Below are 16,168 nucleotides of genomic sequence, written 5' to 3' on the forward strand. Positions count from 1 at the left end.
ACGGCAGCATTCTCCGATACAGTAGTTCTAAGTAGGGACGCCTCCACCCTGAGCTCATTGACCCAAGTTTCGTTGGTTGTTATTTGCTTAAGTAATGTATCGTACGGAGCCGAGCTAAGTTCCACGGACTCCTTCAGCTCATTAACTGTAACCTTCAATTCATCGATTGGGGAGTTTATTACAAGTAAGCCGTCCACCTTGCCAGTTAGAGGGAGAAGGGGTTCCACTTTTTATTTTAAGGCAGGAGTTGTTCGAGTTTCCCGTTCATGTTGGCAAACAAGGCAGAGAAGTATGCGAAATCAGGCTGGGAGGCATTCACGTCCGACACTGAAATCGCCCGCCCATCCTTGGCTTTACATGTTCGGCATCGCAAATTCTCGCGCTTTCTAGGTCCTATGCTTACAAACGTAGTTTCCGCGACACCAGAGCACGTGATGCCAAGAAGGAACACTCCGAACAACATAGAAAACGGTTATCATCGGGCAATGCCTTAGCGCATGCTAGGCAATCGTTTGAGGTTATGACGCACCTAAACAACAACACAAGGTAGACAGTCACTCAACGTTGCGGTCGACGGCCGCACAGTAAAAAGAAAAACTTCGGCTAAAACGTTGCGCTTACCTGCCGTACAAAATAGAAGGTTGCCGAAAAGCCGAAGAATGGCCGCCGACTGCGAAGACACTTAAACGCAGCGAACGGGAACTGTTTTTATTGCTGTTCGAGGGACAGTGACGTCGATGATATACTGGCCAATCCTGGTGCAGTGGGCCAGTTCATCCTCTTCACTACCGACCATAAGGTTGGGAAGAAAAGCAGCAACTGATGGGAAAACTTTATTAGACATCTCGCCATACGGCCGTAAAAATATACAGGCGCATGCATTTATTCTTTTACAGCAAAGCTGTCCACAAATGGGGACATTAGTTGTGGGGTTGTGCAAGTCATAGAAGCAGGTCTTTGCTTGCACGCAGAGAAACACATTGCATTTAATGCATTTCACTCTAGTTTTACCTTTGCAATTCTTTTTTCTGCATCGCATGCCATTATCGAGTTTGGAAAATTCTGGGAAATGCCCAAAGCCATTTTACGGATGTCTAGGCTAGGCACTTGGACTGCCGTTGTTTTTTCTGCCTCTGCTGCACTTCCGCGGAGCTTGGACTGGGAGATGTTCGCATTTGTAAGGTTCGCTCTGATCAGTGTTTCAGCAATATCTTGTTTGAATGCCAGGACCGGGAGGCGTTCTTTCTGGGGCATATTCAGAGCACGAGCGTCACGGAGGAACTCAATCCATGCGTTGCAGATGGCCATGTCAAGGAAGTCAGTGAATATTCGAACTGTCCACTTCTTGGTCCGAATCGATGTTTTGTAGTGAGCAATAAATCTCTCTATGAGGTCGACTCCCCCAATGCACCTATTGTACTTCGAAACAATGGCTGGCTGAGGAATGGGTATTATCTTCTCGTCTTCCTTGACCATCTTCTGCACAAACCTTTTGGATCTGTCCCTACAGCACTTGAGAGGAACAAAACGCTCCTATTGTCCGCCATTTCACTTTGACATATACCTTTCCACCGTCACGGACGAGAGAGACCGCTTGCCCACGAGTCATGTTCTTATCAGAACGGAGCCTCGCAGAAGCACCCTCGACAGTTCCAGTGATAAGTTTGTTCTCCGCCAGAAGGAAGTCCGTGATCTTCAGCCCTGTTTAGTACCTGTCTGCGAAGACATGGGCATTCTTGTTGATCACAGTTTTCATTAACTTCTTCACAACGGCGCCACCTAGTCCAAAGGCCTTCTGTCAGGTTCTTTATGGTAAAAAGAAAGGAAACTGTGCGGTCCGTCTGAGTTTTGATATCAAAGAAATATATTTGCACCCCGTTGCTGCTCTACTTTCCGAATCCCCGTAAAGAAAAAAAAAAGAGAAATTTATTAGCAAATAAATAAAAGAAACGAGTGTACAACCAAAGTTCGACTTGCCGAGGTTGGCACCGGTTTACGCTGGTGGTAGAAGCCGGTCTCGTTTGGCTCCAGCTGCCAGCGTACCGATGGAGACCAGGGGTGCTATGTTGCGCTTTTTGCACTCCCAGGAGACTTGGAAGAGGGAAGTGACGTCAACGACACAGCAAACGCAGATTGGATGTTGACAGAAGAAAACGAAATCAACATCCAATCTGCGTTTGCTGTGTCGTTGACGTCACTTCCCGTTTCCTAGTCTCCTGGGAGTCCAAAAAGCGCAACATAGTACCCCAGTCAACCGGTTGTTAGGATAGCTTTGCCGGTGCGCTCTTGAGCCAGGCTTGCCGTTCAAAGTCGACGGTGAGGACAGGTCGGCAGACTCCTGCGAATGACAGCTTCGCCGGTGTATTCCGGAGCCAAGCTTTTCCGAATCCGTCCGCTCTTCGCCCTGAATCTTCTCGTTCTCCCTCACTTCTTTTTCTTCCCTTTTCTCCTTGTCTCCTTCCATTTTCTTCCTCTTTTTGTCGCCGTTTTGATCACATCATTACACCTTCATGTCTGTGTCTATGATTGTATCTTTTCCTGTGTAAATTAGAAATTCAAGCACCAAGCCATCAGGGGAGGCAAGAACAAAGTTCTTCAACCCGACTGGGTTTGGTTTTGAAGACAGATACTGTCTGAAGCTACATCTGCCTGAAAATGGGGACATTTGCTTATCGATTGAGACTTAAGTTCTCCTTGGAAGTGATCGACTGGCACTTTGGAAGTGGCCAAGAATAGGACGCACGAGATACAGCTTGTCTTTGTTCTGTTCGTCGGTTCTGGATGAGAAATCAACGAAATGCAGGTGATTACGCAGCTCGTAAAATCTGTTTCGGGTCATGCAGTCTGCAATCAGAGGTGTTCGCGTGCCTCGAGACCAGTACACGTGAACGTGAGGAAGGCCCATTACACCCATGAGGAGGTGAAGTCCTGCAAGATTCTTCACTTCGACGATGTTGGTTTTCACAGAGCGGTGATTGCGTTTTTGTACGGAGTACAGGTTGGTCTGTGCGGCACATTCTTCCCAAAAGTTGGCTGGAAAGTACTTCATGAGATACTGGTGAGGAGAGAGGAGACCTTGGTGAATGGGTTCCGCTGGATCTTGATTACCTGGAGTTTCCTTTGCTTGAAACCTGAAAGAAAAGATAGTGCTCCTTTATACCTAATGATAATAATAGTAACAAAAGTATGAACGTACGTAGCTTCTCTCCAGGAATATCTCCTCTCCTTTCTCGGAGGGCTGGGTGTTCCGTGTTCATCTTCGTCATCCATAAAAACTTCTTGATCGCTTGTATCCCTGTAGACACCAGATCCAGATTCGTCTTGGGCAGAAATACAAAACTCGGGGTCCCCTGCATCCGACAGATCCGCATCGCTTTCGTCCAGAATTGCTGAAATTTCTTTGTCTGTGAGAAACCTCGCTGTAGGGCACCAAGATGAAAAAAAGCTTTACACCTGTCCAAACTTTTGTCCACGAACGTGGACACGGAAATGAGAACACCATTATTTCGTCACAAACATTCACTCATCTTCAATTTTTGTTTCAGACGGCTCGTGGAGGTATCAGATTTGTGTACACTCAATCTCATTTACACAAGAAAACGGTAAAAGTACATAGAAATGCTAAAAACTTAACACATGGACGCTTCAGACCGCTTGGGAGGAAGTCGCCATTTTTTATTCCGACCGCTGGATGGATGGATGGATGAATGCGGCTGAGCCCTTTGGATCGGGCGGTAGCTTATGCCACCTTGCCATTTTGTTTTACCATTTAAGCTTAGAATATTTAAATGTGAAATCTATATTCACTCCGCACCGCAAAGAAAGTGGGGCTGTAAAACCCCCTTGCCATCAGTTAATAAGAAAATACCTAGTTTTCCCTCGCTTTCTGCCACCATTCACTTAATCTTTGCTTGGTAATCTCTACCGTCTTGAAATCCACTCTCCCTTCACTGTCTCTAAAACCCAATGACTTTATTAAATCCATGTTGTCTTCGGTAAGCATAGGGTCAAGCCCTTTACAGTAGATTATCAAGTGCTCAGCCGTCTCGTCCTCCTCTCCACAAGCGGTGCACACTGTATCCATTTCCTGGTAACTCGCTCTGTATTTTCTGGTTCGCAGAACACCCGTCCTCGCCTCAAACAACAATGAGCTTCCCCTAGAATTATCATAAATGCTTTCTTTGGCAATAACTGTTTTGTTTAATCTATAGCTTTCCAGAGCCGTCTTGGTCTGCATTTCGTCTAGCCACCGATCTCTTTCTGTGGCCTTAACTTTCTTCTTAACTGAGACTTGCTCTTCCGTATCTCCACTATAGCTTAAAAACTTTCCTCATAATTTCCTAGTGCGCTGTCTCCACTTCGTGTCTATGCTCCTCATGTATAAATAGCTGAAAACCTTTCGTGCCCATTGGTCCCCATCCATTTGCATCAACCGATCCTCAAATTCTATCTTGCTCACCGCTTCCCTGCTTTAAAAAGACGCCCATCCCATGTCTCCTTGTACTCCCTGGTTTGGCGTTTTGCAATGTGCCCCCAAAGCCAGTCTACCTACTCCGCGCTGTTTTATTTCTAGTCTTGCAAGCACTTCGGATTTCATGCATAGCACTGCGTTTCCAAAAGTCAAGCCAGGCACCATGACCCCCTTCCAAATCTCTCTCACCACCTCATACCTGTTGTAATTCCAAAGTGCTCTATTTTTCATTACAGCAGCATTTCTGTTGCCCGTACCTATTATATACTTTTCATGCTCACTGAGATATTCTGCACCGTCACATATCCATACTCCTAGATACTTGTATTTACTAGCTCTCTCAACTGTAATATTCTGTATTTTCAGCCTCTCAACTTCATCATTGTTAAAAATCATGACTGCTGATTTTTCACTACTGAATTCTAAACCTAATTCCTCTCCTTCCATACGCTCCGACGTACAGGCTGCGCCATCTCTTGGAGGGCGTGTAAAACAGGACGTCCACAAACGGGGACAGATGTTTTGCATGCCGACGAAGATTTTTCCGACAAGTTCGCGCTCATCTTAGCACGTCCACGTATGTGGACGCGAGTAGTGAAGAGGAGTAGACAGAAGGTTTTCGGCGCCTTCCAAAGCGGGGGCCTCAAGCAGAGTCATCCGATTGGTTCCAGGGCGGCGGCAACCTGCCGTACAAAATAGAAGGTTGCAGACAAGCCGAAGAATGGCCGCCGACTAAAAATTGGTTTGCTCTTTATGTTTATACAGCCTTGATGGAGATGCGCCCCAACGGGTAATCGGTCTCTTAGCTGCAGATGAGAAATTCAGCCGGTGCAGTACAACCACTAACCTGGGGTTTTTAACGTGCATCACGCAATAGTGATCACACAAACGCGTGCCGGTACGAAACTCATCCAGATCGAAACGGGCGGGGGGCGGCGGGGATCGAACCCAGGAGGTTCCCAGCGCAAGCTTTCGCTCCAGGCTCCGAGCTGAGACGCGTTAAGCGCGATCCAAACCAACGCTTCTTTTTGGGGCTGTTAGAGTTCCTGTATAGGCTCCCTACGGGAGCCAGAGTTGCGCATTCGTTTTCCCCGCGCCGCCGCGCTGCTGTTCGCCGAGATCCATCACGTGAGGAGCAAAGCATCCGGTGGCGTGCAAGAAAGCCACCTTTACGGTCGCTCCGCCTACGTTGCTCGCGCCCCGGCGTATATTTCCCTGCTTTCCGCCTCCTTTTTCTCCTCTCCTGTTTTCCATGCGCGGCGGCGCGTGCGGCGCCGCTACTCGCCAAATTTAGTCGCGTGAGGAGCAAAGCATCCAGCTCGTGCGGGAAAGCCGGCGCTACGTCTACGCGCGGAGGCTGAATGCGCAACTCTGCTACCAACTTTAGCGGCTGTAGGTCGTGCGCGCCCCGGATGTGACGTATTTCGTGACGTCACGCCGGTTCTTCGCTCCTTCCGGGCGCGCACAAGAAAGTTGGATAATTTCAACTTCTTTCTCAACGCGCACAAAAACGCGCGGTGACGTAGTAGGGCGCTCCTGTCTCCCGGCCAATCGGTGGAGGGCAAGCTAGTTCCGGCTCCGCGTTTCTTCGTCGTCTGGCCGGCCAGTCTGTCGCAGTTACACTTTGCTTGCTTGCGAGTATGGCTGCATCTATGGATTTTCCCCCCGTTTCCGACGCGAGGAAGGTGACCGCCAGAGCGCGCTCGTGCCTGCGTGCGCGCTTGCCCGAAGCTGGCCCGTCCAAACCAAAGCGCACGGTTCTGACTCAGAAAGCGCGCCGGAAACAGCAAAAACGTAACGAAATACGTCACATCCGGGGCGCGCACGACCTCCAGCCGCAAAAAGAAGCGTTGGTATGGATCGCGCTTTAGCCCACTCGGCCACTTTCTCCCCTGCCGCCGACTAAATAAAAAAAAAAAAAAATTGGTTTGCTTTTTATATTTATACAGCCTTGAAGGAGATGCGCCTCAACGGGTAATCGGTCTCTTAGCTGTAGATGAGAAATTTGGCCAGTGCGGTACAACCGCTAACCTGGGGTTTTTAACGTGCATCACGCAGTAGTGATCACACGAACGCGTGCCGGTACGAAACTCATCCCGATCGAAACGGGCGGGGGCGGCGGGGATCGAACCCAGGAGGTTTCGCTCCACGCTCCGAGCTGAGACGCGTTTGCCCACTCGGCCACTTTTTTTTTTTTTTTTTTTTCCTTAAAAACACATTTTTTTAGATATTATTTACAGATGATTTCCACTCGCAGGTGGTTTGCACAACAGTTGAACAGATAGACTTACAAAGCAGAACAAACTTGACCGTCACTGGCCCGAGCAAAACAGAGGAAAGATACGTTATATGGGCATGGGCATGACGTATTTACAACACAACAGGGCGCCCCTGCGCAGCGCGCCCCTCACTCAGCTTCCCCGCACTGGCTCTCGCGAGGTAGCCGCCAAACCCCACCACGCTGAGGCCGGTGCCTACGGCGGATACCCCCGGCCTCCAGCTGTCTTTCCACGCACCGCCACTCGTCGGTCGCTGTGCTTGTCCCCCTGTCAATCAGTGATATCACCCAGTCCAGCTTGGCCACGAAGTAGTCCCAGGTTGAGCGTGCGTCTATGTGGCATTGCACCATCGCAGTGCGCGATTGCCAGATGGCGTGCAGTCCTAGTAGCACCAACACATAGGTCACCTCTGCCGTCTCCCTGCCGCCTAGAGCCAGATACTTGAGGTTAACCCACTCTACGTCGAAAGCCGTTCTTAGGTTGAAAATCGTCCTCATCTCGTCCCAGAACAGGTAGGCGTTCGAGCACTCGACGAGGGCGTGTTGGATGGCCTCGGTGGCACCGCAGAGGTCGCAGTTGAGCGACCAGGGCACAAAAATCCCCCTCCGGTGCAGCCATGTTTTGACTGGAAGCACCTCCAGATGCATGCGCACAAAAAAGTCCTTGCTGGCCGCAGAGACAGGGAGACGGCGCACGAGCTTGAAAAGTCCTGCTTTGCCGTCGGGTACTGGCGGCGTCCTATACAAAGGCGATGGAAAGGTCACAGAAATTGTGTCCCAGTAGAGTTTTCTTTTGCCGACGGTCGCCAAATAGTCCCAGGAGAACCGAGCCAGGAAGAACTCGATGGAGGCCGCTATTTCGCTGTAAAAGCGCAATGCGGCTGCCTTCGCTGTGCGGCCACTGGTGGTCACCATCCATCTTCCCAGGTGAGGGAAGCGGAGGTGGTGTAGCGCACTCAGGAGAACGGGGTCCTTTGCGTCCCGGAAGAGGAGAAAACGCTGTACATGTAGCTTGAGCACGATGTTTACCAGGCCAAGACCTCCGCCCTCCTGGTGTAGGAAGAGGTTCTCCCGCCGTGTCCGTTCCATGGATGACTTCCAGACAAAGACGGCCCAGCTTCTGTGTATCCTCTTGGCCGTCACTCCAGGGCAGCATACAGCCTGCGCCTTGTAGAGAACGGCTGGGTATATGACAGCGTTGCATACGTAGGCACGGTTGAAAAAGGAGAGATGTCTGCACTGCCAGGGTGAGAGCTTGGATGCTACCGAGTTGGCAGCCTTTTTCCATACTGTGGAGGAAGGTCCCTGTGGGTCAATAGGAACACCGAGGTAGTTTCCGACTGACGTGGTCCAGCCAATCCCTGCGAAGAGCTTTGGCGTTGTTGCCCATCCCCCAAGCCACGCTCCCACCGACTTTTCCCTGTTTATCTCCGCGCCTGCTGCGACGGTGAAATTCTCCACATGCCGCAAGATGGTCTCCACCTGTCTCTTGGAAGAGCAAACGAAGGATACGTCATCCGCAAAGGCTAAAACGCGGACATTCTCGTTTCCTAGCTGTAGTCCCGTGATAGTTTGGTCTTCATTGATCGCGCGACATAGTGGCTCAAGCTGCAGCGCGAAGAGAATTGGCGAAAGGGGGCATCCCTGACGGACCGACCTCCCTATGCGGATGGGCGCTCCCCTGTCTCCGTTGATGAGTAGGCGTGTGCTGATGTCGCGGTAGCAGAGGGCTATCCACCCCCGCAGCTCCTCCCCCACACCGAAGTGTTTGAGTGCTGCATGGAGAAATTTATGAGACACCCTGTCAAACGCTTGACGCAGGTCCAGCTGAGTCACAGCGAGAGGCTCGTGACCCACAGCGGTCGCCTCGCAGACGGAGCGCATGGCGTGCAGGTTCCGCGCTATCGATCGGCCACGGATCCCGTAGCTCTGATGGGGCCCTATGACGGATCTAAGCCCAGTGTCGAGTCGTCTTGCCAGTATCTTGGCTAGAATCTTGTAGTCACAGCAAAGTAGGCTGATCGGGCGGAAGTCAGTGACCTCAGCTACAGGACTTGTCTTTGACTTCTTCGGTATCAGTACAGTAAAACTTTCCCTCATGGACGGGGGGAGCAGCTTGCGTTTCTTTATGTCCTCGAACACCTGAACCAGGATTGGGCAGAGCGCATCCGAGAAGATCTTATAAAACTCTGCTCCAATGCCGTCCGGGCCGGGCGCCTTGTTGCGTGACAGTCTTTTTATAGCTTGCTTGACTTCTGACAGTCGAATTGGACAGTTCATAAGGTCACTTGCTTCTTCGGGCACGGTCGGCGACTCATAAAAAATTGACTCGAAGGCGGTCTTGTCCAGGTTTTCCTCTTGAAACAACCTCCCGAAAGCCTCCTCAAACGCGCCCGCAATTTCTTGCTGCGATGTTGCTACGCCCCTCTCGCCACGCACTTCCCTTAAGGTGTTTTCTCTCACCCTCTGTCTCCCATGTGTGCGGAAGATCTTGCAAGGCTGTATTTCCCCCTCAAGAGCCTGCACTCTGCTCCTGACTTGAGCTCCCCTGTAGCGCTCTTCGAGTATACCGAGCAGCTGTTCTTTGCAGTTCTTTATGTCGTCCGCAAACGTTCCAGGGTTTTGCTCCTCCTCCTCTAGAAGCATCCGCAGGGTCTTGGCCAGGTGGATTCGAGTCTCACGTGCCTCAAGGTGTATTCACACGGCGGACAAATTTCGGGAACCATGTCCGCGGACCTGTGAAATATGCGTATCACGTGGCTTCGATGTCACAACGGACTAGTCCGCGGACTTGTGCAAGTCCGAGGACATACGAATTAATACTGCATGGTTGCCGTGGACCAAGGCGAGAACTCCGAGTCCGAGCTCGTACCTTTCTCGCTGCCTTCGCTGCACGAGATATCTGTTCAGGATTGGTATTTCCCAACGCTTCCACCTCGCACCAGAGCCTTGGTGGTGCTTCGCTGCGTTCCAAGCTACAAGAAAACGGCCACGCAACGCACGTGACGGTCGATTCCAATCCCGCCAGCGTCTGATGAACCTGGCATTGAAGACGACAACAATGAAGGATCTCAGCGATGAAGCGACGCTGTGTTTAATTGCACTCGTAGGAGAGTTTCCACAGCTTTGGTGCCTTCAAAACGACCAGTACCGCAACAACGGCATAACATCAGAGCTCTGGAAACAAATTTCCAATGAAATGCAACGGCGCTACTTCCAGCATGGGCCTTACACGGAAGGTGGGTTCATTGAAGGCGGACTAATTAGTGTCGACCCCGAGTTGTATTTGACCGCTTATTGTTGTCTGATATTTCAGAGGGAGTGAGGAGCTTTTTTCAAAATAAGTGACTCATCTACAGACGGGAGAAGGAAAAGATCATGAAAACGAAGAGCGGCCAAGCTGCGGAGTACACGTACAACGGTAGATGGAGGTTCTACCGCAGTCTCCTGTTCTTGGATCGGAGCAAACCTGTCCTTTCCCGGGAGTGCAACGAATCTTACCAACACAATGATCCCAGTGGAGTGAGTAACGTTTGGCGGGTTGACCCATTCGTTTAACTTAATTTTTTAGACCTATCGAACGAAACGTTGTCGAGCGTTCGTTGATGGAGGTCACTGAATCCTATTAGCTTGGCTGACGTTCGAGTTCTGGCGTTGCTCTACACGCTTCAGCTTTTTTTTTTTCGTTCAGGCTTCAGCATTTTGTTTCGTTCACTCGTGTTAATCACGGTTTCTTGAAGTGCTGAGAGTCTCTGGATGAAGCTGCGAGACACTATCCTAGGGTTTGACAACCGGCGGCCCGCGGGCCGGGTCCTGGCCGCAAGGCAGTTTCATTCAAATTTCAGGGCCACGCAACAGTTTTGACCTTAAATGCAGTGTACACGGTCCTTTATTGAGTAAGCTTTTTTTAATTAAATTTTGCAAGTGAAACGGCCAACCGCCGGTGAGCCTTCGATGGGTCCAACCTGCTGCGTCTATATAAAAAACAACTCTAGCTTCTCCCACAATACTACGGTGGTGACATCTACGCTTGGTCACGTAATCTATCGCCGTCCTCCCTTCACTACTAAAACTATCTCTCTCTCTCTTTTTATCTCTCCCTCATTGCTCTGAACAGTAAACGGCCGACACTTGCGATATTCTGACGTGCAAGCGGGGGCTTTACATATAGTTCCTCTAGAGTAACGCATTCGTATTTCTTTTACCTTTCCAGATGGACAGTGAGACAGAATTGGCGTCTGTTATGACCGAGATGAGGGAACCCGTCCTTGGCACGCATTCCACACACACACCGCGCGGAACAACGAGTTCCAGTGTGGAAGCGTCTGGCACTCCAGTGAAGCGCTCAAAGTGCGATGACGGAAAAAAGAAAGCAGATGACTGCTCCAGCTCTGGGTTGAAAGAGCGCACGGTTGCTTTCTCTAAAATTGCCGAAAGTTTTGCAACTGAAAAAAGTGGCGACGACGCTGATAATTTTGGAAGAGTAGTGGCGGGCCACATGAGAAGCCTGAACGGAACCAATTTTATTGGGTGTCAGAGGTATTGGAACTCGTCAAGCGTTACCTAGACCGACAGCAAGAACAAATGTAATTCAACGAACTCTATTTAAACTAAAAAAATGTTAAATTAAAATTAGCATCTCGCACTCATAAGTAAAGGGAATACTTGAAAACAAACAAATGCTTGTATCCTTTGCCTTTCGTACTTTTCCATTAGGACCTGACGGCTGTTTTTGTTGGAGTGGGCGAGTGTGTTAGATTGCGAACCAATATTATGGCATGACGAAATAAAAAATAACAAAACACTGAAGATTCTTTCAAGTTTATTTATATAAAGTTGAACAATTAGAGCATACCACAAAAAGTTTTGGTGGTCAAAGTGCCAGCACATGCATGAGCGATTGTTAAGTAAAGGAAGTAGCAATATACAGTTCATGAAATGGTATCTTTGCTTCTGCACTTGTCTGAACATGCAGATAAGGTTACATTTTGTTATTTATCGGCAGATTAAGGCCCGCCTCTTCCCTCTGCCACGCGATGGCACCTTCTAGAGCTCTTGCCCCGGAGCGCCTTTTGCAACTTCGTAGCCCGCGAAGTAGATTGTCCTTCTTCGCTGGTGGTCCTCCCTCGACGCTTTAAAAAGCACAGGTGCAGCTCGCAAATAGTTGTGCAGCACACGCGCCGCCTTGATGAATGAGGTGACCCTTCCTGGTTCGGCATCGATAGTCGTGTGCAAAAACCTAAAACGGTTTGCCAGAATGCCAAACGCATTTTCTGCTACCCGTCTGGCTCGCCTTAATCTGAAATAAAAAAAATAAAATAAAACGATAAGGAAAACGGTGTTTAGAAATGACACGATGTAGGCAACACACCTGTAGTTAAATATAACCTTTTCTTCGTCCAAATTTGTACCAGTGTACGGCTTCATTAAGTTTGTAGACAAGGGGAAGGCGTCGTCTCCCACGATGACGGGTGGGACGCCGACCGGTCGAGGTCCTGAGATCGGCAGACCGGCTGTTCCGTTCTCGATGGCATTCCGCAGTGGTGTCGTCCTCCAAATGCCTCCATCTCCATCAGACCCAGGTGCGCCAATATCAATGTACAAAAACCTGCTGTTTGCATCTACAAGAGCAAAAAGCACGATACTGAAGGTCTTCTTGTAATTAATATACACAGATCCAGAGTTTGGAGGTTTGATAATTGTGACATGTTTTCCGTCCAGCGCTCCAATACATTGCGGAAACTGCCATCTTTCGTAAAAGTTCTTCATTACCGCAAGCCTTTTCATCTTTTGTCCGCGGGGACACCAGATATTTTGGTCGCAGCATTTTGTAAATGGCGTCACAAGTTTCAACGAGGAACCCGTTCACGGCACTGTGGCTAATGCGGAACTGCCTGCTTAGGGAATGTTGACTTTCGCCTGAAAATTCGCAAGAAAACAAGAAATACGGCTAAGTCGAGCGTAGCTCTCAAATATGCTAAAACAATGACAAAAGTAAGAAGAATAACCACACACCTGAGGCAAGAAACCGCAGCGTCAGTTGAAGTTTGTCTTTGGTTGGGATGGCTGGACGCATTTCAGTGTCGAGTTTTTGGATGCATGATGCAATTGACGAGAGAATGTCAGCAAACTGGTTGGAGTCAACGCGCAGCAAGCGGCGGTACTCTACGGGGTCGCTCTCCAGAAGTTCTTGATAGAGTAGATTCTGTATACCGAGTTTCTTCTTGGACATCCATGTCTTAATCCATGGTTTTTTTGCGTCGATATTAGGTGCTTCCGCGACTTCCTCATCCGCCATCATGAGGGCACAAGCCACAACAACTTGTGGAGCCTTGTTGGCCTCCATGTTCGAATTGAAAACAATTTTCAGTCGTTTTCTTTCTTTTTCTTTTCGGCTCCTCTTTTCACTATACGCAGGAATCCTAGAGCATCTTCCACAGCTGTAGCTCGTGCGTACTAATCGTACAGGAAAATGAGCAAAGGTCCATCCGTGCACGAGAACCGTGAGAGGCATATAAAAAGAAAAGAAAACCGCTCGTGCAACGAAGTGTACCACGAGCACTTCCACGCAATCGGTCCCGGGCTTGTCCGAGGACCACAGCGGACTCGAAAAAAGGCAGAATTGGATCGCGTTCCGGCAGATTTGCGGACATATTCTGTGACGTTCGCCCACGTGATACGCAAGATATATCAGGTCCGAGGACACGTTCTTCAGGTTCGTGGACATGTTCCTTGGTTTTGCCTGCTGTTTTCGCAAGAACAATGGCCGATTTTATACCCCGGAAAAGGTGACGTCAAGCCTTTCGTAGGAACTTGTCCGCGGACAAAGTCCTGCGTGTGAATACACCTTCAGCAGCCCTGCGACGGCCAAACGCGCAGGCCGACTCCCGGAGATTTGCCTTAAAACTCTCCCAGGTGACCGCATCTACGCCGCTCTCGACCAGCCTCTCCAGAGCACACCTCGTTTTCCCGACGAACTCCTCGCTCTCCAGGACGCTGACGTTCATCTTCCATGTGGTGTTGCGTCGCGCTCGCTCGGCCACCGGCGCGCCTGCTCGTAGAACTGTGGCGACGAAGCCGTGGTCCGAGAAGGGCACGATTTTCGCGTCATAGGATTGAACCCCGTCGGATAGCTCACTTGATACATATACTCTGTCCAGCCTGGCCTGGGATGCACCCTGCCATCTGGTAAAGCGCGGAGAGAAACTGTCGAGCACCTGAGTCACGTCCACAAGATCGAAGTCGCGCACAGCGTCGCGAAGCGTATTGGCGCCCACATCGATTCTGGGGACCGTTGATCCGCGCACTCGGTCGCGGCCATTCAGCACACAGTTGAAGTCTCCCCCGACGACGAGCGTCGCGGGGGTCTCGAGCTGTGTACGGAGTCCAATGAAAAAATCCTTTCGCTCTGATGGGTTGCTAGGAGCATACACGGATATTAGTCGCGTTAGTTCATTCCCGATCAAGACGTCAACCAGCGCGAAACGTCCATCGGCGCAGAGTTCAGGATGAGCAATCCGGATGCCGGTACTTTTCCTGATTAGGACGGCGGGGCCTCCGGCGCGGTTCAGGTCCGAGGTTAGCGTGTGTACACACCAAAAGATGTGCCCGAAGAATTGGACGAAACTCTTTGCCTTCTCTGCCGAGCAGATTTTCGTCTCTTGTAAAAAGATTATGTCTGCGTGCTCTTCGTTCAGAAGATCCATTAAAAACCGCTTCCTCTTTCGTGCTGTTACGCCTACACAGTTGAAAGTGGCTATTTTAATGTTGTTCATTAGGTTGGCTTATTTAGTTATAGAGACTTCTAGGGGACCAAGAGATAAGCGATGATAAGAGAAGCGGAAGGGAGAAAAAAAGGAAGAAAAGACCGTGAAGAGGGGAACGACGGCGAGGCCGCCCAAGGGGAAGGGAAAATTCTTCTCACCGACCGAGAAGGGGGCTAATCCTTCCCGTGCAGCGGCGGGTAGTCCAGGGATGACACATTCACTTCCCGGGGGCGCAGAGCTGGGATGGCCGCCTGCTCGTTCTTTCTAGTACGCGATTTGTGGCGCGTGACCTTGGTGGTGCCCTTGGCGACTTCCTCCTCGCTCGTCTGAGAAGACCGCACCGGAGCGGCTGCGTCCGCTGGCATGTCGCTCGGCGATGCTTGCCTCTCCGACGCGCTTTCGTTGTTGGAGTCGTTAGAGCCCCTTGCGCGTTTCCCTTGTTCCACGGTGCTCGACGCTTTAGGGTTGTCTACCTTTGCTGGAACCTGCGGCAGCGAAGTTGCGTTCTTGGAGGTGGACGCAACGTCCCTCACCTTGTCCTTTCCCTCGGGTCCTGGCTCCTCCTCGTTACCCCCCTCGGCCGGTGTTACCGCCTCCATCGAGTTGGCGGCAGGTTCGCTTTCACCCACCTCACCGTCGTCCAGAAGGTCACTGTTTTGAAGCGTGTCCGCATGTCGTCTGGTTTTGGCGGCGTAGGTGGGCACACATCAGACTCCAGGTGACCATAACCTCGGCAATGGCGGCACCAAGGCGCCCGGCATTGTTTGCGCATATGCCCCAGCTTGCTGCAGCGGAGGCACATCGGAGGTCGGCCTGGGACAGATATTAGAACGGGGTACCCGGCCACTTTTCCCTGGTGTGGTAGCTCATCCTTTGCAGTTCCTTCCTTCATGGTGATTGTCACTGCCCTTGCCGAGGTTTCGACTTCGTAAGTTCCACTTGGGGACGTCCACTTCTCCCTGGTGATTCGTGTTACGTTTCCATATTCCGCGAATGCTTCGCACACTTCTCCATCGGTCACGTACGTCGGTAGCCAGTTGACCCGGACGACGGCCTCCTTGACATTGGGGTCAATGACCACGCACTTTTTTCCTTTCACAGTGACTTCTTTCAGGGCCACGAGGCCTTCCTTTGCATCAGCGGAGTCCAGCGTGCATATCCACACGTGGTTGAACTGAAAAGCTCCCAGCCCAACCACGTGCTTCATGCCGACGGTTCCCTCGAGTGCTTCAGCAAAATCCTGCGTCCGGTAGGGCCTACCTTGAGGGTCTCCGTGGAGGAACACCGTCTCCGTCAGCCTCTTCCCACTTGGCAGCGCCGGCAAGATCATGCGGTAGCCTCCGGACTCCGTGGTGATCCCGTTGGTCACCGCAGAGGGAGCGGTCGCTCCGTTCGGCATCGCTCCTGACGCGGGGAGGGGACGAAAGGCACGTCCGTTCCCCGTGCGCGCTGACCCTTGCAGCCGACTGCGAAGACACAGCATATAAGGGAGCTCTTTTTATCGCTGTCCGAAAGACAGTGACGTCGATGAGATGCCAGCCAATTCTGGTGCAGTGGGTCAGTCCATAGTAGACAGTGGGTATTCGGCGTCTTTCAAAGCGGGGGCCGCAAGCTTGCAGAGTCATCCGATTGGTTCGAGCCTCCAGGGTGGCG

The 16,168-nt window shown here is 50.8% G+C and overlaps 1 pseudogene; it reads right to left on the bottom strand.

The window, feature by feature from the left end:
• Positions 1-14,688: 14,688 nt before the first annotated feature.
• Positions 14,689-15,914, bottom strand: LOC120838027 (annotated as a pseudogene).
• Positions 15,915-16,168: the final 254 nt, after the last annotated feature.

The sequence above is a fragment of the Ixodes scapularis genome, unplaced genomic scaffold, assembly GCF_016920785.2.
Source record: "Ixodes scapularis isolate PalLabHiFi unplaced genomic scaffold, ASM1692078v2 PGA_scaffold1__304_contigs__length_218370807, whole genome shotgun sequence".
Taxonomy (NCBI): domain Eukaryota; kingdom Metazoa; phylum Arthropoda; class Arachnida; order Ixodida; family Ixodidae; genus Ixodes; species Ixodes scapularis.